This window comes from Chrysemys picta, chromosome 12, assembly GCF_011386835.1.
Source record: "Chrysemys picta bellii isolate R12L10 chromosome 12, ASM1138683v2, whole genome shotgun sequence".
Taxonomy (NCBI): domain Eukaryota; kingdom Metazoa; phylum Chordata; order Testudines; family Emydidae; genus Chrysemys; species Chrysemys picta.
The window spans coordinates 39,053,864-39,081,607 of NC_088802.1; the positions used below are offsets into that span (position 1 = coordinate 39,053,864).

The window sequence follows — 27,744 nt, forward strand, 5'->3', positions numbered from 1 at the left end:
TGCCATTTATTTATCATCCTTTGTAATTGACTTTTTGCTAATTTGTTTTGTTATCACTCAGAATGTAACAAATGAGAGAGATGAAGTCGACTTGGTGTCATTATCCTCCAGTGGATTAACAGGGCCCTCCAACAAGCACAGAGTGATTAAATACATTTAGTCCAATTAGGAACATGACAACAGTTCTGGGGGAAGTTCTGCCTTTGTGTTTTCTGAATGGAGATAGATTTCATGCAGGAGCTCAGGGCTTTTAGCCCTTCTATATCCGTACGCTCCCGTGAAAGGGAAAATCATCAGGAAACCATCCAGCACCATATGAGGCTGTCAGAAAGCAGGATACGCTGTTGCCTGCTTTGACCACTAGACCATGTTGCTTCAGTAGCCTTGAGAGTGGATCAGGCGACTGATGTTTAAACACCAGGGACATGTGCAAAGCTGGGGGGAACAGTGGGGGAGGCCATCAGCCCATCGGGATATAAATGGGGGGAAGGAGTTGGCGTATGTAGGCAAGCAGTAACAGAAGAAGAGAGAAAGTAGTTGCCCCAAGGTTAAAGAAGACAAGAGAACAAAGGGATGGGGAATAGAAACCTATTTGCCCAAGCAAAGGCACTGACAATAAAAGGCTGTTAATAAGCAGACCTCAGTGTTCTGCCAGCCACAGCTGCATGGCCCTCTCAGGAGCTTGGAACAACAAGCTGCTCCTTGGGCAAATGACTATCACCTGCTTTGAGGCTCTGGCCAGCAGCTGAGTCAGGTGACCAAGGCTCATGTGATGGCAGCCTGGTGGGGTGGGGGTGGTGCTGCCTTTAAAAAGGACCCTGTTGAGCTAGAGGCAAGAGACTCAGTGTTAGGAGAAGGGGGTAAGTGGGTTGTAGTGGCTGCTGCTTTATTGTATTTACCAGCTAGGTAGAAAGTCTGGAAAGCCATAACTGCAGGAGAAGCCTCAGTTGGGAAAGGCTTTAGGAAAGCGGTGACTTGGGGAGGGACCTGTTGGTTCTGGGGAAGAAGGCTGGTAGATTTGTCTTTGACGGGATTGTAATGACTACAGCGGCTTAGTGCTGGACTACATCAAACCTCCCCAGCAGCATGCTAGGTGTACTGTGACTCAGAGGCAAGCTCTGAAGGCACTTCAGCTGCTAAGACCTCAGAGGTGCTAGCCCCCCGGTGGGTTTGAGAGTGAAACACTGTGGCAGCCTGAGGCCGCAACCAGTTCCAACCCTGCTTATGTGGACATCCTGGAGTTAACTGAATACCAGTTTCCTAGTATACAAAGATTTTCAGGCTCCTTTTTCATCTCTGGTGTGGCTAGAGGCCAGCACTGCACAAAAATTAGTAGGCAGTGGAAAGGTCTAACTTGAGTTGCAGTGAGTTAATTCTGGACTATCTGGAGTCTTGATTTTATTAGCCTGTTCCTTCTCCCCAAATATGGTACCAACCTGCTTTTCTTCCTTTTGGCTTAAGCTCTGTAACCTCCAAATCCCTGACCTACTTGGCACACAGCCTTCCCTCAAGCTTAAATCTGATGCTGGGAGCCTTGTGATAAGTGCATCATGACTTCAGGGCATAGAATACCAACTACATTTATATTAACCAACATAAATATGACAAGGGCTGTTAATGAGGATATAAACCAGCTGGGATCAGAAAAATTTCCAGCTGTTTTACACAAGCAGGGTTTTATGTCTTACTGTGAAACAGAACACCAGAGTAGAGATACCTTCAACCGGTCTCGGGACTGGACATGATGACCCAGGATGCTCCAGTCCTATATTTTATGTCATACCACAGGAATTCTGACATTCCAATGTGTCAATGTTGTTGTGTGTTTCTGTCTTTGCCTCAGATTTGTGAAGCGTGTCAACCCAAGTTATTGGTGAAAATGAGGTTGATTCATTTCAGTCTAGGCCCCAAGTAAACATATGTCTATATCACAAAAGCCACCACATAATTTTACCTCCGTCTGTGATCAAGTGAGGCTCACAACTGGAACAAGAGGGGCTGCTGCAGGTCTGGATTGAGGTTCAGCAGCTGATCCGTGCATGTGAAGCTTGCACAATGCCGGCTTGCACTATTCTTGGTTCTAGCCAGTGCTGTTAAGTCTCTCTAAGCCACTTTAATAAGCAGCAAACTCAGCCAAGAATATTGAAAGAAGGATAAAAAAAAAGATTAGTTATTATTGTCTTGCATTCCAGAACCATGAAAAAAAATGAGTCTGTTATATAACTCCACAAATTCCTGTGGAACCAGCAGTATGTGGCGAGGTTCCCTTTGATACAGTGAGCTGGCTGATTTCCCCAAGGCCATCTTGCTCAGTGGGGCTTCAGGGCATAAGACTTTGTGCTGATATCTCACTCCCCTGCATAGGCACTGGAGACGTACTCACCAGCCCCAGTCTCTTCACCATGTATAAAGAGTTGTGCCTGTCAGCCATTTGTTTTCCTCACTATCCCTATCTACATCAGGGGAGCCCTGTAGATGGACGAGCAACCCAAGATAGCTTTGGAGAATAGAGAGTGCAGTCAAAATTATGACAAATCTCGCTCCCCTGGAAGTTGCAAGGACAAACTTAGGTTACCATACTTGGATCAGCAGGTCTGTTTCAGATGAAGGCTAATGGTACCTAAACGGGGAAATATTGGAACTTTATTATGGCAATAGACTTAGAAATTATATTACTGATGTTGACAATTTCAGTGGAGTAAGCCTTTAAAGTTTATGGAGCAGATAATGACCCTGGGTTGTACTTTGGCTTTCATTTACTTGCTTGATTCCTCATTACTGTTTAGTGAAGGGACTTTCTTTAAAAGCATAAAGGAGCTATGAACACAAACAAGAGGACCCTGGCTAGGCTCAGGGCTTGAGACTATTGGGGAATAATATCTAGCTCTTATGTAGAGCTTTTCATCCAGAGTGCTCAAAGCACTTTACAAAGGAGGTCAGCATCATTATCCCCATTTCACAGCTGGGGGAACTGAGGTACAGAAAAGGGAAGTGACTTGCTAGGAGAAGGCTAGTGGCAGAGCTGTGACTAGAACCCAATCTTCTGAATCCCAGTGCAGTGCTTCCACCAATGGCTGAAATTGGGGCTAATCTACAGTTCAGAGAAGGCCCTAGTCTATCACTTTGCTTCATGTTAGCATACTTGCCATAAAAATCCCAAATTCTGCTCTCATCCATAGTTTTTTTTCATTCCAGGAGCTCAAAGTACTTTGATTCTTTCATTGATTAAGCTCATTCATTGATTAAACTCAAAACGAGGACAAGAGGAAATATTTGCTTCCAATAACTTATTGGATGAACTTTGCTTTTCTGTTAATAAGTTGTGCAGGAGCAGTTATGATTTGCTTGAATATGTTTGTGATTCAGAGCTGTTCACCAAGTAACGTCTGGTCCGTAAATTGCAGTGAACGGCACAAGAACAAATGCTCAATCTGAATTTCAAGCTGTGTTGATTAGCTTTGGATAGGACACGGCAGTGCCACACAAATGCCACCTGCTCATCATGCCACTTAGAGTGCAAACAATTTAGACCTTCCATAGCAAAAGGATTCTATAGAGCAGGTTTCAAATTTTAAAATGTGTCTAGATGGCATGTGAATAAAAGAATCCTCTCCAATAAAGCTTTTTCCCCCCAAACCTGTTTTGCTGCTTATAACAGATACCTCTTTTGAGATAGTGTGTGCTGTTTGGCAATTAACATTTAAGTCTGATATCCTTGGGCCATTTGTCACATTGAGATTATTTTATTTGCTTTACAAGACATCACTTACAAATTCACTTTTGTGACACTGAGTGAGGAAGGTAATAGTCACTCTATTCCACTGCCAGATAAAACATGGCCGTGAAAGGAGGAAAACAGCTGGTAGAATGTACTGCAATCTGCTTACAGCATGGGCTCCAGAACCCAGACTCTCTTTGTTTGAAAGAGGCATTTCAAACTGCACAGGATTTGAATGGGGTCAGTTTGGAACCAGGAATCATGAATCAGTAGTGAAACTATAAGACTGGGACCTGAACTCTATAAGGTGCCACAGGACTCTTTGGGCAGGTCTACACTACCCGCCTGAATCGGTGGGTAGAAATCGATCTCTCGGGGATCGAATAATTGCGTCTCGTCGGGACACGACAATCGATCCCCAAATCGACGCTTGTACTCCACCAGCGGAGGTAGGAGTAAGCGCCGTTGAAGGGGGAGCCGCAGAGGTTGATTTGCCGCCGTCCTCACAGCGGGGTAAGTCGGCTCCGATAAGTCGAATTCAGCTACGCTATTCGACCCCCCCCCCCCCGTAGTGAGGACGTAGCCTTTGTTGCTCTTTACAGATCCAGACTAACACGGCTATCCCTCTGATACAAAATTCAGAGTGTCTTGGATCCAGCATATTGGAACAGGCCAATCTTTAGCAAATACCTTTCCATTCAAAGCACTAGTATTTGTGTCCAAAGGCACTTTCTCTTGGATTAAAATATTGTTTCTACTGAAGTAGCTTGTAGCTTTGAGGTTCTGCAAGGTTCTGGTAACCCTAGTACCAGGGGAATCATGTGACATCCCATTCAGTCCATTAGGTTTTACTAGTTGTGCCATTATCCCCAAGCCAGCGGGAGTCATGTGGCTAAAATCTTGTGCAAGCTTTTGGCAATTTACCTGCAAGTGGTTTAAATCTTTACCATGACAGAGACTGTGGATGGGGAAGATTCATCTCACACTGTGTTAGTCCACAAACAGTCTGTGCTAGTACTGTCAAGGAGATTTGTATAAATCAACTCCCCAGAACATTTTGGCTGCACCAAGTACCATTTGGCCATGGGGAAGGATTCTTTCCCCCTCATTGTGGGTCGTATCTCACTGTGCTAAGCTTGGCTACTCAAGCATGGCATCAGTGGACTGGGCCTATATTATCTGTCTGCTGTAGCCACCTGGCTATTTATTTCCAGGCAGGGCCGGCGCAACCCATTAGGCGACCTAGGGTGCTACAATTTGGGGGGCGGTGACCGCGGTGGTATTTCGGCGGCGGGACCTTCCGCCGCCTCTGTGGGGGGGCGGCATTTTGGGGCAGGACCTTCCGCCGCCTAGGGTGGCAGAAAAGCTGGTGGCACTCCTGTTTCCAGGTGCTTGTCACCAAGGTTTATGAATTGTTCCTATTTAATCACTGGACCTGCAGCCTATTGTGATGACGTGAAGGATGTTTTTGTGGTTTGTACAATCGTACAATTAGCCATTCTCAACAAATAAAATATCTGAATTGTTTCCACGGGAACTGGGAGCTCAAATCACCGCACAGTGGGAAATGCTTTGTTGCATTCTGTGAATAAACACTGCACTCAGCTTTCCCCAAGAGAGAGTTCTGAACTGCTGCTATATAGGCAGCAAAAGGAGTGACTGGCCAAGAAACAGCATTATGCAGTGTGTGAAGCCAAGCTAGAGACCTACGGGCTAGCTGCAGGGGCAGGGAGCTCTCTAATGCTTCCTGGGGGATCCGATGTGAGGGTAAGGGAAACAGGCAGCGAGATTGTGTCATTTAATATGAACGTGCAGCAGCACAGATTGACTTCACAGTTTCTACTTTGTAACAGATGGGCCTGACCCAAAACCTTGGATCCCAACTGCCCGGAAGTGTGAGAGAACACAGACCCAGAGCAGAGCTTTGTGGCTGACCCCTGCTGCATAACAGGACTAGGTCTGAGTGGAGGTTTGGTTTGGACTGGTCCTTCTGTTGCATTTCTAATGTACCATGAGATCCAACAGTATGTCACTGGGTCTGCCTTCACTGCAGAATTAACTCAGGCTAGCTACGTTTGCCTTACTACCTTGAGGAAGAGCAACCACATTGTAAAATAACTCTTTGGTTACTATGTCCAGATTGGTGCTGCATTCACTTGTGTGTGTGGCACTCATACTTCTGGGGGCATAACCCCATAGTTCATTGCACAGCAGTAAGCTGAGCAACTCTATGGATTATTTCCCAGTGGATTGTGGGAGAACTTGTCTGTCCTCTCTGACTACATGGGGGAACTGTGGGGTGGCATTGAAGGACCAGCAGGGCTCAAGTGGAGCTAGCCTGCATCCACTGATCATGTTAACAGTTGATGAGTTGTGCTAACTTGAGCTTCAGCCTATACCCCTGACATGCTAGTCAACTTGAGTTAAAGGCAGCACCACACACTTAGTTTGAGGGTTTTTGTGTGTAGATAAGACCCTAGCTAGGGGCAACACTAAGTTATAACTTGAGTAAACTCTGCAGTGAAGACAAGCCCACAGAGGGACTCCATTCTACTCAGTAGCATTCTGCTAGGACATTTCATGATACTCCCTGATGGATCACGAAGCAGCCAATGGGGATTTAATTTGTTTGTAATGACTTGCTTGCCAGCCAATCACAGAGCAGTGTACAGGCCTAACTGCCACTCTCCATCCGTTGACCTAGAAATCACATTCACGTGAAAGCTGTGTGCTGAGGGAGATTTGAAATACAGGCTAGCTGTGATCTTTAGAAGCCCCTCTGGGGTCAAGCATGGGTCTGAGAGATCCTAGCGGAATTTAAAAGATACATCTATAAATTCATGGGGCCAAATCCATACCTTGTGTCACTCCAGGGATTTCAATGGGGTGACGCCAGGGATGATATTTTTTTCATCTCTGCTCAGACTATGGCTGGGAGATGAAGGTTTTGTGGACTTTAAAAAAACAACAACAAAAAAACAGATAGCTCTAGTTGAGAGAGGAATTATTTTGGCCTGTGTTAAATGGGAGGTTGGACTACATGATTACAGTGGTCCCTTCCGGCCTTGGAAAATTTGAATGTATGACCTTGCAAGCTACTTTTGGGTTCACAAAATCAATGGGAGTTCTCAAACCTTCTGACTGCCCTTTTGCTCTGCCTTTTTCTTCCCAGAAGGCTAGTCAGTTAATAAGTTAAAAGTTCTTCTAGCTCCAGGGCACCTTATACTATGTATCCAGGCAGTGATTATCAACTGTTCCATCCCATGGCTGCATAGTGCGACAGAAAAAGGGTTTTGGACCCACCCTCCTTTGATTTTGGGTCTGCCATAAAGAAAGGGAAGGTGATCATGATGCCCTGCATCCTGCTCATGTCCTCCCCATGGGGTGTGGATCCCCAAGTTAAGAACTTGTATTTAGGAGTAGATGAGCCTGTGAGATGCTTTCCTCTGGGCACCCAGAACCATAAGCTGCTGTGTTACCCCCCTGCCTGAGCAAGAAAGAGCTTGCTGGAGCATAAACTGTGTGTTAGCTCCCTGCCACACCAGTCTGTCCACCTCACCAGCAAACTCCGTGAGACTCTGCCAGTCTAAACCTTGCCTTGCGGGTAACGTTCAGTGATCCCCAGATCCCCAGAGATGGCTCTCCGTTGTGTCCAGACCCTCTCACTGGACACTCACAGGAATCCTTGTCTGTTGTCTCCAAAGAGACAGTACATACACTAGCCCAGCGGAGTGAGGACACTTTTTACCTTAATACCCAGCACTGAGATGGTTCAGAGTAGCACAGAGCCTGTTCATGAATAAAGAACAGAGATTTAAATGATACTAAGCAGAAATACCAGAAAGAGAAATGGTTACAAAGAAAACAAAATAAAACACGCCTTCTAATGTCTAAAATTTAACGATTGCAATCCCGGTGTGACATTGCACCCCATATTCTTCATAGTGATATTATGATGATATGATTATGACATAATTATAATGCATTTTGTACAAGATAAATCATGTGAGGTGTCATTGAAAAAGTTATGATTTGCTGATTATGATTATCCTATTTGTATGCATGTATCCTTTTTATATCCGAAGTTATAAATACTGACTGTGTATCTGTATTTCAAATGTAGTTACACCTGGGTAACGCCCACTAGACAAGATGCTTTCAGTCTAGATAGCTGGTTGGGAAGGGCCTATTCAGGGCAATGAGCCATTAGGAAAAACAATAGACCTTAGGAGAAGCTTATCTCCCACCTGATGAGCCTTCCTGAGAATGCTACAGACAGCCTGTAAGTAATGGCTGCTATGACTCTACAAGGACATGTGACCAGGCCACATAATTCTGGACTCCATCTTGGGATGTCAGTATTTTTCCACTAACTATTCTGAGAACCTAGCTTTGAAACAAAAAGTTCCTGCCATATGCTAAAGCTATATAAGGCAGGGAGTGACATCATCTGGGGTTCTTCACTCCCCACACAAGAAGACTCCTGGAAACACCTGAGGAACAAAGACTGAACTGGGGGAAGTGCCTGACCCAGGCTAATGGGATTTCTAGCCTGTGTATGAAAGACATGGGGATTCCAAGCTGTAAAGAAAGTGCAGCTTGCCCCTTAAGAGTCTGCAGCGTGCTTGTATCATTTCTTCGGGTAAGAATCTGCTAATTCATATCCAATATATTTAGTATATTAAGCTTAATTTGTGTTTTTTGCTAGGTAATCTGCTTTGATCTGTTTGCTATCACATACAATCACTTTAAATCTATCCTTTTGTAGTTAATAAACTTGTTTTTGTTTTAAGCTAAACCAGTGCGCTTTGACTGGAGTGCTTGGGGAAAATCTCTGCTTGGTTACCACAAGTGTGCATTGCTCTCTTCACATTGAGGGAGAGGTGGACCAGGTATTAAACCCATATACTGGCCAGATTTGACCAGGGCAGGACAGTACTGCTCTGAGGTCCCAGGTTAGAAAGCTAGTGATTAGAGAGCCTGCGTGTAACTGCAGCTGGGTGTCCCTTCCTGTGTGAATGCTGGTAAAAGTGCAGTCTGGAGGGCTTTGCAGCTTGTCACAGCAGTATAGTGTGAGAGGGAGCCCAGGCTTGTGGCTCAGTGGACTCGGTACCCCAGTTCCAGGTGGCACTCCAGGGGGAACCTGTCACACCTGGTCTCTGGAAATTTCTCACCTACAGTCAGTTCTTGGCCTCCTTAACCCACATAGTTGAGGGATCCACCTTTCATGAATGGCTGGATAACTAAGGGCTTCTCTCCTCTTCTTTTTCTAGTCCAGTAAACCTTTTGAAATGTCAGGTTTCAGAGTATCAGCCGTGTTAGTCTGTATCCGCAAAAAGAACAGGAGTACTTGTGGCACCTTAGAGACTAACACATTTATTTGAGCATAAGCTTAGTGGGATGTAGCCCACGAAAGCTTATGCTCAAATAAATTTGTTAGTCTCTAAGGTGCCACAGGTACTCCTGTTCTTTTGAAATGTGTTCTTTTGAAGTATATACCCCCAGATAACGTCTTTGTCCCATGCTGCTTGTACTTCAGGAAGTCAATGCCATCTTGTCTTCCTCACCCTCCTTGCAATTTGCTTTTCCTGCGGACTCAGATGCAATAAAGCTTCCCTTGTCTCTGGCATCACCTTGCTCAATTTACAATGGAGATACAAGCAGAGGCAAAACAACATTCCTATCCCCCCAACCTCTGAAGGCATAGCTCAGCGCCTCATGTAGACCATCTGTTCCTTCAGCAGATTGTCCGCCTCTCTCTCTTTCCCTCTCCCACTCTCTCTTTGTGTTTTACTCCTTCTGTTTTCCGCTCAGTTTTGATTCTGGGTTTGCATTTGTACATCTCTCTCGCCTTCCTCCGCTGCTCTGTTTCTCACCATCTTTCCTGAGCAGGCCAGTCAGTAACCCAATCGTTGCTTAGTCAGAGTCAAAACCAGGATGTTGGATGCTTTTAGGCAAAACAACTGAGCCTCCCCCCTAGTTATGATGCTTACCTTGAGGCACAAGAAATTATATTTCCTCGGCTGTCATAATGCAAAGTGCCATCGGTAACAGAGGAGAGGAATGCTTTAAAATACATGCTCTGTACTTGGCAGTGTCCATTTAACCTCTGGGGCCAGAGTAAAAAACGATTGAAATGCTGACAGCTGATACCCAACTCCTTTTTGCTCTCCTCTGTTACCATGGGAGGTGGGTTTTGTATTGCTGTCTCATGGAAATTCAGTGTGACTCAGGCATTTAGAACTCTTTTTTCGTTCTTTGGAAAATCCCAGTCTGTTGAACGGCTGCCACTACTGGACGGAATCAGACCTGCCCAGTGCAGTTTCTCAGATGTGCTGCTGTTGCTGTTGTTTCTGTGTGTAGGACTTTGTGTCTTCATTACTAATGTACTGTGGAAATGAAGGGGCAGGACTCTGCTGCAATGAAAACAAAGGGGCTTGTTGTACTGAGGCCTCTGCCCATGGGGGTGGAGGACCCTGTGGTTCTCTCTGACTCTCCAGCTCACAGACTAACTAAAACACAGCTTGCGCTGTCACAGCACTGGGTCTCCCTAAGTCCTGGCTTGGACTCAGCCATCATGGGGAGGGGACTGTTGAGTACAGTGTAACCAAGAAAGTGTCATGAGCCCCAGTTCTCCTGTAGTGAAAGGTGATTCTCCTTTAGCTGGTGTTTCTGGAGCGGACGGATCCGTGTTCCTATCCTGCTGTCTCTGAAGTCCAGAGCGCAGGGTAGTGATAAATGACCTAGTCCTAGGTGACCATGGTTCGGTTACGATGTATTTGGAAATGGTTCTTTACTCCTGTATTCTCCCTTGGGCTACCTAATGAGACACCTTGTTGAAAAAACCCAGCCAGAGAGCTGGACAGAAATCCATGTGCAGGATAATGAGATTGGCAGATGTCTTCTTCCAAAACGCCTCTTAATGGGATTTCCAGGCTGCACTGAAAACAATCTGCTGGCCGGGCTCCTCATCCCACGTGCTGCAAAACACTGTTGTCCCTTGGGTGTTAGAGCCTTGTGACCTCTGCTAACATGCAAGCTGGGATTTATTGACCCAGGAGGAGAGAGAGGTTCCCCCTTGTGCTTGTATGTTGCCCCCTTGTGATACAGGGCAGGCAATTCTTCATCAGACTCTGCATGGTGACACAGCAGGGATCTGTTTCCCTCCCTGTCAAACAGCATATGAATGATCAACGGCAGGCTGTGCTGGCAGAGTGCTGTCCCCACGGACCTGCTGTGATGCCCGCGTGCCATAGACAGTCTTGCGGTGAAGGTCTTTTCAGTAAAACATGCTATGTTTTCCAGTCTCTTGTCCGCACAGAAGAATTTACCGTAATGCAAACTCTTCTGACATCGGTATTATACCCTCACTCAGGTGCCACGTTCCGTCTCTGGAGTGGGGAGACTGGGGACAACTGAAAACAGCTGTCAGGGCACGTACTGTTCTCCCAGCTCAGAACTTGGCACAAAACCTTTGCAAGGGTACAGGCAATTCACTCATTAGCACGCTGAGGCCAACCCACCTCTAGCTCCTTCATCTGTAGCCTTGACGGTTGGCTTAGTGGGCTAAACATCCAGTTTGAAATACCTAGACTCCCTTGAGCCACTGGCTCAGAGTCTAGCAGAGCTGCCTCAGACCTTTGGTATTCAGAGCTGGATCATGCTGTTAAGGGTCTTTCGCATGAGAGCTCCAGTCAGGCTGTTCTCCACGCTGTGCCTTGGCGCGTTTGGGAACAGTAGGGGTTTGTCTGTCCTTGGCCAGATTTTCTAGACACCTCACTGTTCTGCAGTGTGCTATGCACTGGTTGTTCCCTGGGCTGTTCGTCTCCACCCCAGAGGGGGCTGCATTGTTGTTATGGTACTAAAGTGCTATGGGGTTCTTTGGGCTGAAATAGGCTGGAGAGATAAAAGTTACTGTTCTGACCTCGTATGCCACCCACCAGTGGTGTTGTCATGCACCCCTTTGCATTGGGAGGGGGACTTTAAGATGGGGTGGGGGCGTAGCTACCTTTTCCCGACCGTGTGAAGGGTTGAACTATTTGCTACCTCAAGGAGCAGGTGGAGGGTTTGGTTTTCCGCCTGCAAGGCCCTTTAAGAGACTGAGTCAAATAGGCCTCAAAGGGACTCACCGGAAAGTGTGGAACAGTCTTTTCCCTGAACACGTCTGTTAGAACAAAGTGATCAGTTGCCTGCTTTTGATTGAGGAGTTAGCACAGCACATATAATCCACCAGCCACATACAGCACATTGGTTTGGTGGGGTCACACCAGGGATGAAGACACCCTATTGTCTCCCAGGGTGAATGCTCTGGGCTTCTCAGATCTCCTAGATCTGCATGTTCATCTGTTGTTAGACTAAGACAAAGGGTTTCTAAAGGTGCAGTTGGGTGCCTGTTGGGATTTTCAAAGGCACCTAACTCCCATTTTGCTTTTGAAAATCCCATTAGGCATCTGTCGGCATTAGGTGCCTAATTACCTTTACAGATCTGGCCCTAAGTGTTTTTATGATAAGTCTTAAAACCTTGCAGTGGAATGAATGACCCTGAAAAGGAACAAACAATTGAGAGCGTGGTGGGTATCAATCAAGTTCATTGAAGAAATAGGCCCAACTCCCCCTGCCACTAGAGAAGATTCAAACTATGTAGATTAGGCCCATCTCATGTTCCTAGTAGGCATCCACATAAATAAAACCCTTCCCAACTGTCAATTACTGCACCCATTGTTGTTGTTCCAGGCCTGAGCGAGGGGCGTGGAAACTTAACTAGCCCCTCCCAGCTAAAAAACAAGAAGCCATTGTCATAAATTCCACAGAAAGGCTGGGACAAAGTTAGCCCTCAGTTTTACCCTCCTTGATTTTGAGGCCTCAATGAATCCCATTTTCAAATCAATTGTGCTCTGCATGTGGCCTTTCTCCCAGGGAGCATTCAGCAAACAGCTCCATAAATCATGGTCACAATTAAACAAATGGTTGTTTCCCCTTGAAACAGCCTAATCGTCCCACAAATGGCATGGGAAACCTCATAATTCCTCTTGCAAAGCCCTTATAAAACGTCCTGTCTCAACGTGGCGCCCTGAAGACAGTAGGCTGCTTTACATTCGATCCCCTCTGGCAATGTGCTGGCCAGTTTGTGGCCATTTCTTTTTGTGGGTTGTCCAAATGGATGTCAAAATGCTTCTGATCTATTATCAGAACGGCCAAGGGACAAACCAGCAGCATAGCTTAGTGTCTTGTGACATTAGGTGTGAAACCAGGAAACACCTCTGGGTTGAAAGCAATTTTCTTGCAGTTCTAAGATTTTTCTGGAATTTACCTTTTTTTTCCTTTTCCAGTTATGTGTGTGCACTTCCCCCCGCCCTGAGGCGCCCCTCCCCCCCCGTGGCAACTTCCCCTTCCCGGGGAGCCGTGAAGCAGCTCCCCACCCCAGCTCACCTCTGCTCTGCCTCCTCCCTGAGCACGCTGCCCCCCCTCTAATTCTCCTCCCCTCCCCAGGCTTGTGGCGCCAAACAGCTGATTGGCGCCGCAAGCCTGGGAGGCGGGAGAAGTGGAACAGCAACGGCGTGCTCGGGGAGGGGGCGTAGCAGAGGTGAGCTGGAGTGGGGAGCCCTGCGGCAGCTCCCCACCCCACCCTGAGGCACCCCCGTGGCAGCTCCCCCCCCCCAGCCCGGGGAGCCGTGCGGCAGCTCCCTACCCCAGCTCACCTCTGCTCCGCCTCCTCCCCGAGCGCACCGCCCCTGCTTTAATTCTCCTCCCCTCCCAGGCTTGCGGCGCCAAACAGCTGATGGGCGCTGCAAGCCTGGGAGGCGGGAGCAGTGGAGCGGTGACCGCGCGCTCGGGGAGGAGGCGTAGGAACGCTGTAAAAAAAAATTGGGGGCACCGCTTTTTGGCGCCCCCAAATCTTGGTGCCCTAGGCAACCGCCTAGTTTGTGTTAATGGTAGCACCGGCCCTGCTCACTGCAGGATCAGGGCTGTAGATAGTAAATTTCATAGAGCAGGAACTGTCTTTCCTTCACAATCTGATCCCTGATTGAAGGCTTTAGGACACTGCTGGAATATACATAACAATGACTCAGTTGTGTGCACTTTAACCCACAGTGTTTCTTCAAACCCCAGACATGGTGATAAGAGTCTTGGGCTGGTTAGAAATGAATGGGAGGTGGGCAGTGACAATGCAGTGGAGTCCAGCAGCAAGGAGGTGAGCCTATCACCCATCACAAAAGCCTGATCTACCAAAACTGGTCTATGGATCAATCATTGGGAACAATGGTGCTTGGGTCCTGCTTCCATCCTGACTTCCACTGACTTCAGTAGGAGTTGGAGGAGGCTCCAGGTGAGGAGGCACAGGGTAAAACTCCCATTTTGAAAGTTGCCCAAGGCGATCCTCTGACAGGATCCTGGTGAAGGCCAGGAAATAACCAACAGCCCTGGAGGATGTTTACATGGCTAGAAGAGCAGCTGAATGTCTCAAATTCCCCAGGGCTGTGATTATCTCATGAAAAACTCAGAGGTCTATAATGGCTGCTGGCAGGCTATTAAGGGATAATCACTATAATTGGGTCATTATAACTGTGATCTCGCAGAAAGGGAAAAAAAGTACCATTTTTTTTTGGCAGGAAACAAAACTGGCAATTTGGGGAAAGGCAGCAATTAAGCAGTAAAAAATGACAAGAGATTTACTGAAGTTTAGTTAGAGTAAAATCTTGCTCTGCTTTGTGCGTGTGTGGAGTGGCTGGAGGGGAAAAGGATAGAGGGCAACCGAGCCCAGGAGCTTCATTTTCCCCCATGGATTCCAGCCGAATGCTCTCTTGAGCACTAGGCTGGGGACAGGGGGCTGGCTGAAGGGCTCCAGGGGATGTAGTTTGCAGGCTTTGAGGCCAGTTCCAAACCGTTACAGGGGTGCTATATAAAAGAGATATCTGTAAATTAGTTAGTTAGTAGATAAGGTACCAGTAGATGACGCATAAGAATGTGCAGCATTGTTCCAGAGTTCTGTAGGACCAATAAAACTTCCTTCTGCCCTGTGCTGCAAATGGAGCATTCTGTGCAGCTCTTTACATCAGCTCTTCGCATGGTATCAGATTAAAAGACTTTGTACTGCTTTGATTCTTTGCAGAGGCACTGGCTCGCTTCATCAATGGCTGCGTGCAACATTCCACTCCCTGCTGTAAAGTTCCCCGGCCGTTCCAAAGACTGGTATATATCTGAAATAACGTATATTGCCCCCATCACTGCTGTATCTAATTAATTGAAATGATTCTGTTTCCCTACAGTCTGAGAGATGTTTTGGGGATGTGCTATAAAAAGGAGATGTCTGTAGATATGTAAATAGTTAATAGCGAAGGTGTTGGTAGACTGGACTCAGAAATATGCAGTGTTTGTCCTGGTTTTTATAGGATTTCTGGTTGCTGGACACTGCAAATGGCTTAGTATAGTGAGGACAGGACTTGGCCCTAAGATTTTGTCTCCTGCTTCTATTGTTCCAGGGATTTTGCTATATCTGTGTGCAGTGAACCATGCATCTTATTATATTGGCTTGAGCCAACCTCACCATCAGTGTGTGCAGTGGGAAGGGAGGGGCAGCCGGGCAGAAATGCTGACTGATTGACACTGTGCTGGACATTTTCTATGACCCTTGGGACAGGACACTTCTGAGCATGTTGTTATGAAGCTGGGTGGGGCAGGGACCTGTGGGAAGGTGGGTGTACTTATGTGGACATCACTTGGCCCTGTGGATAGTAAATGTGCTTTGTTTTGGTTTACCTTCTTCCACCTTGCTGGGTGAGGTACTTCACCATCAGTATAGTGTGTCTCTGCTGAACAATCCAGAGCTACCACTGGGATGAATAATTCATAGATTAATCAACCATGACAGAATTTTTTAACAGCTGATCTGAATTCTTCTTTGATTTCAAGCTGTTATATACCTCATTTATTTCAAGAATGGACTGAGCTGATCTGAAAAGACAGGGATTAATTTAATATTTGAAACTGGAGGAATTATGTGATAATGGAATATAAAGCCTTTCCCCTTTAGATCACCTAGTCAGTCCAGCCACAGGTCAGTAGTGGTGGAAAGTTGCTACCATCTGACAATTGTTTCATGGCTTGTGTGCAATGTGGGACCTAGTGGGTAGCACACTGGACTGGGACTCAGGAGAGCTGGGTTCTGCTCCCAGCATTGCTGCAGGGTGACCGTTGCTTCTCATGCCTCAGTTTCCCCATCTGTAACATGGGGATAATGATACTGACTTCCTTTGTAAAGCACTTTGATATCTATGGATGAAAAGTGCTATATAAGAGCTAGGGATTATTATTATTATTATAAATGAGCTATTGTCTCAGTCCAGTTGTCAGTATCACGCACAACCACCGTTGGCAATGTTTGGCCCCTTGCTGGTAGTTTTGCATGGGAGACAATTGAATGGGCCATATAGTCCCTCTTCAGTGCAGCTTTGCAGTATGGGGAAAGATTCCTGTACTATGGAGAGAGGGCTTTGGTCTCCTGGAAAGCCAGGTGACAAGCACTAAATGCACTCATTATAAAGCCATGTGTAGTGAGTTTATTCCTATGCATTTTATAAGTGTTCTTGGTTGAAGCATCTAAACACAACTGTAATACAAATCAATAATAACAAACAGTCGCTGTCCCAAAGAGGCTACAATCTAGACAGACAAAAAAGATAAAGGGTGGGATAAAGGAAAGCGTATTATCCCTATTTTACAGCTGGGGAACCATGGCTCAGAGATGTTACATGACACAGGGAGTTTGTGACCAAGCCAGGAACTGAACTCGGGTGTTCTGAAGTCCAATCCAATGCTTTAACCACCAGATCAGCCTTCCTCTTTCTAATTATTTTCTAACCTGAGTAAAAGGTTTTGTACTTACTATAGAGATTCTATTATTAATTATTAACTGAGTTAGTAATGCTAACAATCTGCATTAGTAATGCTAACAATGAAATAATCAATTCAAATTTTAATTATTTTCTAAATTGGTCTGAGGAAAATTCCCTTTTCATAACAGTGTAAGAAGACAAACACATATGACTCAAGGAGTCACTAGTTCTTTCCATACTCAAATACAACATTAAATTCTCAGGACAGCAGGATCATCAAAAGGATACAGGAACTCCTCACTTAACGTTGTAGTTATGTTCCTGAAAAATGCGACTTTAAGCGAAACGATGTTAAGCGAATCCAATTTCCCCATAAGAATTAATGTAAATGAGGGGGTTAGGTTCCAGGGAAATTTTTTTCACCAGACAAAAGACTATACACACACACACACACACACACACACACAGAGTATAAGTTTTAAACAAACAATTTAATACTGGTACACAGTGATGATGATTGTGAAGCTTCGTTGAGGTAGAGGAGTCAAAGGGTGGGATATTTCCCAGGGAATGCCTTACTGATAAATGAACTAGCAATTGACTGAGCCCTCAAGGGTTAACTCTCACAACACTCTACAAGGCAGCAGGAAAGGAGGGAGGGCAGACAGAGAGACACACATTGTGTGTGAGAGAAAAAATGCGCATTTCCCGTTTAAGTAGCTGACCCCAGGCTTAAGTACACTGCCTTGTTAATTAAATCAGCTTGCTGAGACCTGAGAAGGCAGCTACTGCCTAGAAGCTCCCTCCCTCCATCATGTGTCCCCCCGCTCTATGGAAGATGGGGTAAGAGGGGTGCAGGAGGAGGGGGGAGGGGGAGACACCCTGACATTAGCTCCCCTCTTCCTTCCCCCCCATACAGTAAGCAGGAGTCTCTGGGAGCAGCTCCAAGGCAGAGGGCAGGAGCAGCACATGGCAGTGGGGGGAGGGACAGCTGCTGCACAGAGAACTTAGGGGAGTGGGGAGCTGATAGGGGGAGCTGATAGGGGACTGCTGGTCCACCCTGGTTCCAGTCACTCACCAGCTAGCTGCAACGGGCTGCTCTTCCTGAAAGCAGCGGACAAAACAGGTGGCTGCCAAACGACTTTAGAAGGGAGCATTTCACAACTTTAAACGAGCATGTTCCCTAATAGATCAGCAACTTAACATCGAAACAACGTTAACCGGGACGACTTTAAGTGAGGAGTCCCTGTACAATAATGATTGCCGAGAAGCACATAATCTTTAGTCTATTGTGGTAATATCAGCCATGTTCTAGATAAGTTCAAGGAAGAAAGGTCCATCAATGGCTATTAGCCAGGATGGGCAGGGATGGTGTCCCTAGCCTCTGTTTGCCAGAAGCTGGGAATGGGTGACGGGATGGATCACTTGATGATTACCTGTTCTGGTAATTCCCTCTGGGCACCTGGCATTGGCCACTGTCGGAAGATAGGATACTGGGCTAGATGGACCTTTTGTCTGTCCCAGTATGGCCGTTCTTATGTTCTTATCTGTTATTTATACTCATCACATTCTTTATCCTTCCAGTGTCTGTTTCTGTTTGTTTGCAACTGACTTTTGTCTGACTGCTGCATGCATTTTGGTTCCTTTAAAGAGAAAACATTTTATTTGAAGTAACTAGCAGAAAAAGCCATTTATTAAAACCCGTTGATTTTCTTCCCACACTAAAACCAATAGCATCCACACTCCCAAAACTTTCCAAGGTAGCTTGCTACTCCTTGGGGGAGGGATAGCTCAGTGGTTTGAGCATTGGCCTGCTAAACCCAGGGTTGTGAGCTCAATCCTTGAGGGGGCCACTTAGTGAACTGGGGTAAAAATCTGTCTAGGGATTGGTCCTGCTTTGAGCAGGGGGTTGGACTAGATGACTTCCTGAGGTCCTTTCCAACCCTGATATTCTATGATTCCTTATCAATATATGAAGAAAGGGCATGGAACTTCAAGGAAGGGAAGAGAAATATGAATGAGAGGAAGAATGTAAGATAAAATTGTTAACTAAGTGCAGTCAGAGAGGAATTGTAATGATTATAGAGTATCAGAATGCCATCTTTGTACTTATCTGAGTACCCTGAAGGTATAAGGTTACTATTTAGTGGCATCAATAATGTGCTCAGTTCTGTACGTACATAAATAGGTGTGTTCCCTGTCGTAATGAGTTTACTGTTTCTGATGCAGACAATGTAGTACAGACAAAAACTGAAAATCCAGGCTTCATTCCAGGAGGGGGCTGTTATGCTGGGTGGGGCTGGTAGCAGCCAGCATGTGTGTGGCAATCATGGTCACGATCTGGGCAGTCACAGACCTCCTTGAAGCTGATGGGTGTTCCAGCTACCTTTAACTCAGCCTAAGTGAAGGAGCAATTAAATGCCCCTTTGTTTAATGATAGCTGAAAAATAGAAACCACCACCCGAATGCTGGATGAACATGGCAAGGCTGGTGTAGAAGCAAAACCATGTGGCCGGAGCCCCACACACACAGCTGCAATTCAGTCAGTCTCCAGCCCCTGTGTTTTCCGTGTGTGAGAAACAGAAAGCCAGTAGAAAAGTAGCCAGAAAAGCACCAGTAGTATGTCCTGGGAGAAAACTGAGAGAGAGAGAGAGAGCTTCTTTTGGGCAGACTGCTGGCTGGAAAGGCAGGCTTGGAGCTATGAGGAAGGGAACCACCTTGTCCTGGTTCCTGCTGTGTTCAGGGAAACAGGACTTTGTGTACATTCTTTGTAAATAAACAGGATTGCACCCTAGAAATACCTGACTCGTATCATCAATTTCTCCTCCTAACAGAAACAACCTGCAAAGCTGAAATATTGGCTAATGGCTCAGGCCAGAAGAGGAAAATGTGTTACACTGACTCGTGACCAGTCAGCCTAAATCTAATGATAACAGACTGGACTGTTGGAAAAGAAGAAAGCTGTGCCCCCAAGTTAGGACAACTAACCTAACCAGACCATTGCTGAGGGTAGGTAGGAAGAAGAAGAGCTTGATAGCCAGGTGAAATGGGCATCTCCTACCACGGTAGCCTGCTGTATCCTTGCGACCAGCTGACCCATCTTTAAAACAGTCTAGATAGATTTACCTGCATCCATTTTGCCTAAAGAATAATAACTTTGCAGGATAATTCAAACTATCTTCCAGCTAGGAACCAAAGACTCAGAAGATGATGCCCTGCTTTCTTTATTCCTGACAGCAGAGTGAGCGAGAGAGAGGGCTAAACAACAGAGAGGATGATTTAATTAAAGTGACTTTGATTGTTTCATTGTTCTAAAATCACAGACCTACAGCTGCTGTATTTCCGTACTTGGATACTGGAGTCACCTTATGGTCCCTAATCAAAACTGCCTTTGTTAAAAGTTGCTATTCCCCTGCTGAAGGTGATGTAATCTGGAAGACATGGGGAGACTGGTTAGTTTGCAAGGCAAAGTATTATTGAAAAGGGTTTTATGACTGTGTTGTAATGTTGATTTATTCTTTGGTTTCTTGCGGCACAATTGGCCATTGCACAAGTACACCCAAACCCCCAAGAATTAGGCTCGGTAAGCAGCATAAACAACTGGACTGTGGATTTTTGCCATAGATGGCAGAAGTGCACATGCATTCCTCAGCCGGCCAGACTTCGTTACGCTGAAAGTCTGCTGCAGAGGTTAGCCAGCACTCCCTGCTATCTCAGGGACCATGCTGTGTGTCTGTCTCCATACCAACACTTCACATGTGGTTTTTTTTTTCCTGTGAATATTCATGGCCACTGCACATTTCCTCCTGAAAGCAGTTTGGGTCTCGGTGTTAGTTGTATGCAGAGCAGAAAGGCATACTCAACCTTTGCACAGTCAAAAAGTGTACACTTGGCCCATAGGTGCCTTAGATGAGAACTTGGCATCTCTCATAATCCTGTTCCTAAACCTACATGTGTGGCCTAGGTCCTGCTTAGCTTCAAGGTGAGGTGTGAAGAAGGGTAACCATGGTGTCCCCAGACACTCTGCAAGCAAACTAAACAGCAGCAAATTACAAGCTTACAGCCTGCTGGCCTCCATCGACGCTACCACAGGGACCACCCCTGCACCCACGGCCTGCCAGCACTCCTGCTTTGGAAGAGATGTACTCCTGGCTGGGGATGGTCAAAGGGCCCAGTGTGAGGTGTGGGGAGCAGGCAGAGTTAAAGGTCTGCTGTACATGCAAAAGATTCTGGGAGGTGGTTGATATTGTGCTCGGTTTGGGGGTCTCTGAGAGTGAAGAGTTGCCCGGCCCTCAAGACCTTCCAAAACCTCCTACAACACTTTGGTTTGCTGCTGTCTCTCTAGGAGAGTGTTTATTACAACTCCAGGCTGCCACTGAGCTCACTTCAGGACCAAGAGCTTTATTTAAACACAGACCAATTATACTAGCCCTAGTGGCTTGCTGTGAGTTGTGATTAGCTTCCTCCTCCAGAGCAACCAAAGATCAGACAAGAGTCCTAGGAAGAGTTGCAAGGGATCTGCAGATGCTAGACTGGTCCTGGCTATAAGTGTGCATGGAGAGCAGGTATAAAATTTCCTTACAGAGGCTTCTGGGTTAAGTAAAATGTGGGGTCTTTTATCTGAAAGCCTATAGTAATCCCACAGGGGTGTGTGTGTGTGTGTGTGTGTGTGTGTGTGTATATATATATATATATATATATATATATAATTTTGGAGGGGGAGTGAAGGCGACAGGGTTAGTGGAATCCTACCCTTACCAGACCCTGGCTGCATGTAGTTTCTTGGCAGGGCAAGTCTTGTTCAGGGATGTATTTTATTCATATCTGTGTACACAGTCGGGACCAGGTCCTTGCACTGAAACAGTGACTTGAATAATCTCCTGTATTATCTGCCTTAGGAATTTTGTCTGATACCCATTCTTCTCCCACCAGACCCAGACCACCTTTCTGGAGAGGAGATCAGTCAGAGGTGGCATTTCCCTTTGGAAAGCCGAGAGTCGCTGTTGGTGTATCTCAGGATCTTCTAGCCAGTCAGAAACTTCCAAGCAAAGATCTCCTCTTTGGTTATATCATTCAAGTCCCTTTCAATGAGGTAGAAATCCAAAATCAGCCAGAGGCAATTATTATCCGATCTGTAACCTGAGTAGAACATAATTACACTTGTCACTATGTAGCACAATATAAATTAGTCTTTAACTGCTACTTATCGACTCAGTAGCTGCCCAGTCATTTTTCTGTGGGGATACATGGAGTCGCAGTATTAGCTTCATCGCTCTGGCATTGGCCCTCATCTAAGCTCCCATTAGTTACTTTTAGGGTCTGATGTATAATTAGGTATGGGGAAACTTTAAGTGAGTTGGAATTTGTCCTGAACACCCACTAGCATTGGCACCGCTGAATTGGTAGAGTGTGTAATGTTAAGCACACAAAGAGCAATGTAAGAGGTATGTTCTTAAAGGTACATTGACAAGAAAAAATTACATCTCTCTTGGGGCCAGAAACACTGGTCTGCCTGTTTCTTTCAAGGGGAGAGGCGCCAGAGCAGGGGTTGATGCTCTGGCCCTTTACCTTTATTTAACTGTGTCCTTGTTGATTTCTCGCCATTACTAAAACAAGTGTTAGTTAACCACCTATGCTCAGGATTTGAAGTTAGCATGGATGCAATTTAACACCCTTAATAGCTAGTCAGGGGTGACTGTAGGGGAGAAAAATGGGGCTGTTCAGATGAGATGACAAGGCCAATTAGTACTTCAGTGCAAAGATGTTTATTGTATCTGCTAACATCTGGCAGCCAGACACTCACTAGAACAGGCTGCTATGCTGGACCGAGTTCACATCTGTTGGCTGGGGGGGTTACTGTGTGTGTGATGTGTCCTGCTTCTTACCCCAGCCAGGATTCAAACCGGTATACCTGTGGTCTGTATGCGGCTACCTGACAACGGGAGTCAAAAAGGAGCCTTCCCCATGCAAACTTAGTAGCAGCTAAGCTCTTCTCACCCAGAATTCACTCTTGCAGACATCACACTTTTGATGTGAACCAGCCAGCTGTTTCAGGAGGTACAATCATTTGGCTTTGGCTCAGCATCCAAATGAAGACCAGATGTGGTAAAAAATATGGCTCAGAGTGTATATTATGTTATGATAAGCTGAGGACTCAGCTGCGTGCTTTAGCAGGGAGGGGGGGCTCTCCCTGCTCATACTTCACAGCTCTGTGTCTGAAGTCAGGTGGCATGATCCTGTTTGCTCAGGAACGTGGCCGGCTGCTGCAGCGAATGCTTGTTTTCTTTTGCACTTCTACCCCTCTCTCTGGCTGCCATCGGACACCCGTTGGCAAGGAGACTGCAGGGCAAAGCCAGGGCTAATGGCCAGACTACCCTGTTTTCACATTCCAGGACGGTATTGCTGAGGCCGTTTATGCCATCAAGTGCGGACAGACTGTTTGAAATAACAGCAGCAGCATTTCCAGTCAGAGAAAACCTCAGCTTATGTGAAGACTTTTTGGCTCCTTTCTGCTCCAGAGACCGGGGCGGGGGGGGGAGAGGTGGGAGGAAGGGCGGGTGCAGATCCCCAACTGGAGCAAATCTGCATAGCTCCATTGATTTCAATCGAGCTATGACAATACACATATACAGCAGGAAGGATCTGGCCCAGGGAGGTCAGGCATTAAATGCAAGATATACAGCACCATTGGCTACATTTTGTAATGAAGCTGGGTCTGAGGTTCAACTGCAATATTCAGGTCTGGGTCCAGGTTTCTCACCGCATAGTTCAAAAATGTTCAGGTCCACTCTAAATTAGCACGTGTTTGCCAAATTGCCTCCTGACCATTTATATTTCACTGAGTAAATACCATGTCATAAAGACCCACTCATCCAGGTTCTTTTGTGCCCATCTTCCGATTTGGTCTGTTTTGTGTGTCTCCTGCTTGTAGCCACTAGAGTTCACATCTACAAGCTTTTCTCTGTAACCACGAGGGCTAGAAACTTTTAAAAATGAGATCTGAGATTCTCATGTAATCCCTTGACTCCGGGAGCTGGAGCTTTAAGAAAAACACCAAATATTGGGAGACTCTTGATAAAATAGTGAGAGTTGGCAACACATATACGTACTATAAAGTACATGGATGATCTCTCTGGCTGCTATTTTTTCAAAGGAACCAAGACTGCATGAGCGATTATATCATAATCATCTGAGTCATATATTATCCTTTGACATCATTGTGAAATGGGGCAAAAGCCCTGCTAATGCAGAGCGAGGAACATAGTTTTAAAAATAATTTTTGACTTCTAGCTTTATGGATTAATTACCTTTCCTCTAAATGTATATGAAATAATAGGCATGAACTTTATCATTAATTTCCCCAGTAGATATAGAATTCACTGAAATATAACTTGCAATGGTGCTTAAAGCATTAACTTTGATTGATTTTCCTGTGTGTGTATATATAAAAATTGGGGAACTTCATCCAAAGTTCATCTTTTACACACCATGCCAAACTAGATTTTAGTGCAGTGTATCTCATCCGCTCAACTAGTAAAATCCTTACAGCCTAGACAGGAGATAAGACAGATATATAGAGTTCATGCAAAGTTGACATCTTCTTAGCAAGTGGCTTCCATTTGCCTTACAGGAAATAAAACAGAACACAGCTGTTGGTTCCTCATCTGACTCTGGCTTTTCTGCAAACACAAGCAGGTTTCCTACAGCCGGCATTCAAACAGCATCAGTATCTCCTTTCAGAGAGTGTCTGCTTCTCCCGACCTAACCAAATAGTGAAGGGTTCCCTTGATTTACCTCATGGCTGTGCTCTTAGGGACCTCATCCAAAGCAGAAGGTATGTTTTCCTAAGTCAAATCTACATTAACACATGAAATGATTTCCTTGAAGAGGGACCCTTAAAAAAAAGATTCAAGAGCTACCCCATCCCCTTGATCAATGGCATTAATAATTTTGGGAGTTCCTCCAGATAGGTGACTTTTTGAAGTGGGTCCTGTGGCGTGTTTTCCCTGCAGTTGGCTGGACTTTGAGGCAGCTAGTAAGAAAACATCACCCGCCACAATGGAGAAAATATGAACTGCAGAGAGACAGAATGCAATGATTTAGCATGAATAGACAGACACCATCAAAGATACCACTGAAAGGCTAAGCATGTCCTCTAGCTCCTGTACTGGTGGTTCTGGGACCAATACTAGGAACTGCTAACACACTTGTATTAGAATTCTGCTAGAGTTTTCCACATGAATTTGCTAGTACTCAAACTGCTTGTTTCCACACTCTTGCCAATATCATTCATAGTGGGGAACATTAATCCTTAAGCCTCACCTCTGTGCTGTATACGTCTTGTGCTGGCCCTCTGCATTGGGGTGAATTTATATACCACAAAAGGATAATAATGATTTCTTGCCTTTCATTCTGAAGGATATAAAATGTCTTCCCATATTATAAACATATTGTATCCAGGGATTGCTTTGCCAAACATTGAGATGCACTCACCCTTCGAGTGGAATGTGGCTACTTCAATAGCTTATGGTAGAACTGGGCAAATATCTCAGTATTTTCACATTTATTCTATATTTCAGCATTCCAAAAACTGTGGCTATTTGCTCAAATGTAATGTTGAATTTGCACCTGCTGTGTTCATGCCCCCCCGCCCCTTGTATTCACATTCTGTGAATATTTGAGCCAACCAGTTTGCTAGCAGGAGTGTTTTCAGGAAAAGCTAACATTAGAGATCATTTGCAAAAGCAAATTTTGAACTTTTAAATGTGAGTATTCTCACCAGAAACCTGATTCTAAGAGCACCTCTTGTCCAGTTGGGGAACACAATCTGTGTGATCCATGTGTCCAGTCCAAACCTAGCAATACAGCTCAGATTTTGCATATGAAATCCTCACAATGAATTTGCTCCTGTGCAACTCACAGATCAAGAGCAATTTGCAGAAAGCATCTGTTGAAAAATGAGTCCATCAGAGAGAATTATAAATTGCTCTTCCCCAAGCGATGAAGAGAAAAAGAAGCTAAATTGATTGCCCAAATAGTTTATGAATTATTTGCTCAACTCTTGAACACACCAGCTTCAGTACTAACCGTTCCCCATAACTAGTAAGGAACAATTTGAAATGACAAATGTATTGTTTGAGGGAGAGAACCTCTTGCACACTGAATGATGAACTCAAACCTATTGTCTTTTCTCCTCTTTTCTTGGTATAGGCAGCCAGTCCTGTGGTCAATCAACCGCTGGACTAGTTAAAAAAAACCACAGACGGAAACATCCATCCAAATATCCAAGGATATAATTACACTTTCATCCTATATTCCAGTTCATCTGAGAACTGTCAGTGGATGTTAAAGAAGATGCTGTCACCTGACTAGTTTTACAGACACACAATGCTCAATATTCTTTAGAGAATGCTACAGCTTTGATTTGCTTTATTATATAATGGGCCGATCAGGTCTCACCTAGTGATTTCTAGTGATGATGAATATTTTTTAGTAGGGAAGAATTCTGTTCCCTGACTTTCCTGAAGCTTGCTTAGCCATGACTTAGTAGGATTTTATTTTAAGAACGGCATTGTCAATCAGTAAATACAGGAGTAGCTAGCTATAGTGAACACAGTAGTATCTATTCCCCATCACATTAATAGCTAAAAGACAGATTTTTCCAGGTATTAAAACACTTAAAGATTTAGGTAGGTGCCTAGTGGGATTTTCAAAAGGACTGAAGTGCCTATCTCCCATTGAAATCCAGGTACCTTTAAACATGTGGCCCTGAGGGCCTTACAAACCACTAGATGAACTGATCTTCACAACCCCCCTCTGAGGTAGGAAGGAATTACTCTCCCCATTTCACAGACAGGAAGTGAAGAGATCACTTCACTTGCCCCAGGCTGCATGGTAAGTCTGTGGCAGATCCAAGACTTGAAGCCATGTCTCCTGGGTCCCTGTCCAGTGTCTTAAGCACCAACCCATTCTTTCCTCCTGAACTGAGGCTTCACTCAGCCTGCACTCTGAGTGCAGCAAGCCAGGTTCACGAGTGCGAGTCATTGTACCCTGGAGCCAGCGCCTAATGGTCTGTGCTGCCTCCTCACTGAACTACAGAGCGGAACCAATTTGAAGCCCTGTTAACTAAGCCAGTTCTAACGCTAGGTTTTTAACAACGATAAATAATTCCAGTATAACAAAAGAACTGGCCTCAAATGCTCCATTTGGCTGTACAGCACTGCAGGGAGTGAAGCCACCACACGCCTGCTGCAATGGTGCAGGGAAGCCAGGTGGCGGGGAAAGGCGGCTACGTGGGAGCTTGTCTCCTGCCCCATCTGTGATGACTACATGCCAGCGGAGCTGCTCCTGAGCAGGATGTATCCAGTTAGTGTGAGGCAGAGCAGAGAACAGCCTCTCTGTACAGCATGCTGCAAAGGAACGGGGCTACAGCAGGCATTTTTCTAGGACCTTCCTCTTAAGCCCTCTCCACACTGAACCCATGCTAGCAAGCTTACTGGTCCAGAGCCCAATCCTGCCCTCACTGCAGTCTGAGAACACTGGGGGCCTCATTCCTCATCCCATTACACCCATTTTTATGCCCTGGTCACTCCCTCGCCTGCAATGGAATCACATAATGGAGTAGAGAATTGAGTCCAGGATCTGGCCTGGGCTGTTCTTTGTCTCCATTATTAAAGCAAATAAGGAATGACTCTGGAGGGAGAATTCACTGGATCTTGTCAGGTCGAATGTAGATTTAATGAGCCATTTGCCAAGAGCATGGAGGGGGCTGAAATCTCTCCAGCAGCAGGAGCAGCTGCAAACCGTTTCCATATCCACTGTCCTTCTGTCATTCCCTCATTATGTGAGGGGACACGGGGAGGACTCCCTGTGTTGGCAGTTTTAATGAGTGTCTTGGTGTCTGTCTCTAAGTGCGGATGAGCTTATTGAGAGAAGATCAAGCAGGAGGGGGTGGAAAAGAACGAGTGGTCCCATTTTAAGTATTTGCAATGCCCCTCTCTACAAAGGAAGGTCAAGACAACCTACAGCTCCTAATCAGCTCCTATGGGAAGAGGCAGAGGTGGCTGTGCAGCAAGAGGGATTTATTTGTTGTTCATACTGCAAGCTACACCTCCCTATGTAACTTTCTGATGGACTCCAAGAGTCTCAAATGCAAAAGGGAAAACAATCCTTCAGTAAATACTTGAGAAAGGA

At 45.6% G+C, this 27,744-nt stretch overlaps 1 protein-coding gene and 1 long non-coding RNA gene across 5 annotated transcripts in view; one reads left to right on the forward strand and one right to left on the reverse strand.

Annotated features, from left to right (window-relative positions):
• The window catches only part of LOC112058986 (uncharacterized), a 50,788-nt gene that overhangs the window by 13,887 nt on the left and 9,157 nt on the right, over window positions 1-27,744 (reverse strand). The window contains exons 1-2 of one of the 4 annotated variants that reach the window (XM_065563373.1): window positions 5,058-13,055; window positions 1,955-5,015 (exon numbers count right to left, since the gene is read on the reverse strand). The exons of 1 other annotated variant lie outside the window; for it this stretch is intronic. The gene's annotated coding sequence lies outside the window, so the exon portion shown is untranslated. Of the gene's footprint in view, window positions 1-1,954; window positions 13,056-27,744 lie in introns of those variants that run through there. 2 more of the 4 variants (XM_065563372.1, XM_065563371.1) reach the window with 2 other exon arrangements.
• On the forward strand, window positions 17,233-20,004 carry LOC122172266 (uncharacterized). The gene is made up of 2 exons (XR_006172398.2): window positions 17,233-17,394; window positions 19,386-20,004. It is a non-coding gene; the product is annotated as an uncharacterized LOC122172266 (long non-coding RNA).